This window comes from Morone saxatilis, unplaced genomic scaffold (assembly GCF_004916995.1).
Source record: "Morone saxatilis isolate NCDOM2014 unplaced genomic scaffold, NCSU_SB_2.0 Contig7, whole genome shotgun sequence".
Classification (NCBI taxonomy): domain Eukaryota; kingdom Metazoa; phylum Chordata; class Actinopteri; family Moronidae; genus Morone; species Morone saxatilis.
Window position 1 is genome coordinate 2,906,131 of NW_023340246.1, and position 3,725 is coordinate 2,909,855.

A 3,725-nucleotide genomic window follows, 5' to 3' on the forward strand; every position below is an offset into this window, starting at 1 on the left:
ATTTTAAGGGGCGGGGCCTACAAATAGTTTGGAAGTTAATGGTGGTCCAGTATGCAACTTCTACCTGAACGCAGCAGTGCATATCCACTGAGAATGGACTTCACAGTAAAGTAGGAGACATCTTGTGTCCAGCAGGAAAACTTCAACAACATTTTAAGGATTTTATTGTGAAAATTATACTTTTTCTGTTGAACAAACATATCAGACACACATTACTGTTCCAAGAAGACTATCTACATATATGTATGGAGGGGATCTTTAAGTTATTTTCATTACTAGAAATGTTTAAATTAATTTCAGATAGTCCTGTTTTTATTTATGTAATTGTATTTTAGTTTTTTTTTCTATTTGCCATTTTTGTACTTTTGTTCTTGCTCAGCCTGAGGTTGTAGCTCTTCGGTGAATGAAATATGAAAATGTGACTTGTTTGTTTGTTGCTCAATAAATATTATTAAAAATTATATTTATTTAGTGGGATGCTCAGAAGAGAGCATAAGTGTGCCGCAATGTCGAATTTACTGTATTACAGGCCTACACAACATGACAAAAATACCCCAAATTTACAATTGTGGCATGAAACTGCTCAACATTGTTAAATGTTCAACATCTATGCAAATTTCCAACTTCAGATACTTGACCTATATCAGCATGTCACTACATAAAATACCAGCACTGATACTGACGTTCAAAAAACCACATGGTGACGCCTTATCCAGTGTCCTGTTTTAGTCTTTACAGCATCTGAACAACGTGTGAGACAGGATCTTGCTCTCTCTGCTGTCAGCTGTCTGTCAAATAAACAAAGACATTAATTCAGACACTAAACCATCAAACAACATGCAACTGGATGACTGAACAAAGCTCAGGGCTTTCACACACACTAGAGCTAAAAATAGCTCAGCAGGGAGTTTGTTTTTAGGATACCTGAGGAAAGGCAAGTGAGTTAAGATTCACCTTTACAAAGATGGATGACAATCCAGGCCCTAATACTAAAAACAATAATATAAAATACTCAAGTAAACCATAGTATTTTATGTTATTGTTTTTAATATTAAGGGCAGTTTGAAACCAGGAACTGACACAATGGGACACAATTTACCTGAACTGTCTGCCATTCTGAGAAATGCACAGGTCAAAGAGCACAAACTGTGCTGACAGTGTTTACAGAAAGCAACCTGGATTGCCACACTAACTAAATTTACCTTACCCTAACAATAAAGTAGTTACCAACAATTTTTAATGTTAATTAATAAACAGTTTAAGGCAATCGGTTTCCTAAAATTGTTTGAGTTGAACTAACTCATCAGGTTTTACAGTGTAGTTCTTCCAGCATGTTTACTTCGAAATCTTTGGATAAAACCGATATGCCTGAACCAGAGCAATGACATCATGATGAAACATGAGAATAAGGACATGGAAACGTGGGAAGAACATGAGTGAACATGAACACTCACAATGAGACAGCATTTGGTGCTGCCTTTTTTTAAATTTTTTTCCTTTATCTAACCAGGATGTTGGCCATGCAAAAAATGTATCTATCTAATCAGTATGTGTGTGTTTGTGTGTGTGTGTGTGTGTGTGTGTGACAATAGAAATAGAGAGAGAGAGGTAGTATGACCTGATCAGAGTGGCGGGATGAAATTGTTAATTGGAATTTTATTCATTTACACTTGCATACAGGTACACCATAGACACCATGAGTAAGCAAATGAGTTTAAGACAGGCACAGTACACTGTTTTTCAGGAAAGACAAGGGAAAGTGTGATATGAAAGAACAAGGAAATAATAGGTTGGTATGTTGTTATAAGAAGAAACTTCCATAGCCGTTTCTTCTGTTTAAGTGAATTTAAACAGAAGTAAATTCTAAATATAATATACAAGCTAACCAAGTAAATTTTTTTCCACTTGAGAAATATCACTAGAATCAGATTTTTTTTCACTTTATCAATCATCTTGAAAGAGTTATTCATGCTTTTATCAAGTCCTGTCTCGATTATTGTAATGCTGTGTTTACATACCTTGGACAAAACTTGATTACATGGCTTCAGGGTGTCCACAATGCAGCCACCAGACTTTTATCTTTTATCATGAAAGCATGATCACATCTCACACAGATTGAATTACATAATAAAGAAGAGCGCACAAATCAGCACCTGATGAAAAACATAAAGTTAAGGTAAAGTAAAATGTATGTAGTGACTTTGCCAACATTATGTGTGTGTGTGACTTCCAGTCAACTAGTGAATCATTTTTAAGACAAATTGCAACAGTTCTCTGCCTGCAGCTCCACTCTCCCAGGCTTATTGTGTAATAGAGACTTAGCTGTCAGTCAACCCACACAGCAATCGCCATTTTAAAACAGTACCGCCTATGATATGCTGTATAGGGCTATCGGCTTAACATATACACACATTCCATTATAAGAATTCTAGGTATTTGGCTGATAAAGTAGTAAAACCAGCACAACGGCTGAGTCTGTAAACACTGCCAGTGTTGAAAAGTATATTTTCTCAAATATTGTACTATTTATTTTTTTTTTACTTTTACTTACTTTTTTTTTTACAGCTATAATAAATTAGCAGATTTCAAATTTTACACACAAATCTTTGATCATCTTATAAAATATGATATACTGCCCAAAGATATATAAAGTAGGTTGAAGAAAAGCTTTATTTATTCCAAATGCTGCATTTTAATGTGTCAGTAACAATAATGGTAAAATAAATTAAATAATGTATCATAATGGAAGGGGTCATACTGTAAAATGAGCACTTTAACGCTGAAGTATTTTCATAGTGTTGTATTGCTTCTTTTTCTGAGAGCTATAATATGTACCATCTCTGCAATAAAATTTCTAGAAACTTTAGAGCTATGTTGTATATGTAGTTGAGCTGTGTACTTCCATTATCCCAAATGTTTCCAACAAAGTTCAAACTCAGAGAAATCTGTCACTTTATTCAGGTAACGCTGCGTTTCACCAGTCACCTGTCAATGGCGTCATATCCCCTTTGTGCCTGCGCCAGTGTTGTGGGTGTCTGCCAGAAGCTGCCATACACTGACTTTTTATCCAGTTTGAAGCCACATTTTTACCATCCACTGTTTAGACCTTGGTGCTTTTTAACTCTAGATTCGAACCGGATGAAGGATGTTAGTCATCGGATGTCTAGATCTTAAGTTATCAGAGAAACAAGCTGAGCTAACGTTTGCCCACGGGACGTCCTTTGTCCAGTTGGTAGGTGTGTGTAGGATTTAGTAGCACTTAGTGATGAAATTGCATTGTTGTAAAAACTACGGGGGCTGTGAAACTTGAAAGGCCCTATCTAGAGCCAGTTTTTGGTTTGTCCGTTCTGGGCTACTGTAGAAATATTACAACTCCATAGAAGAGGACCTGCTCCCTCTGTAGATAAAAACAGCTCATTCTAAAGTTGATGATTCTTATTTCCAAGTGACTATCTACACATGAGCACGAAATTATTAGCCCCCCTATGAAANNGAACAGATTGGAGTCACTGCAGCATTGCTGCTATTAATTTGATTATTACAAAACCTGATACTAAAAATATATCATTTTTGAGTATAATTAAGACATGTAACAAGGTCCCACAACTAGACCCTCACCAGGGGAGTTGTAATTACAAGGTCAGCATCTTAAACCCATTCACCAGAACAGCCCAACAGTCAATTATATGCAAAAATACTTGCACTCAACTATCAAGCAGCTCATG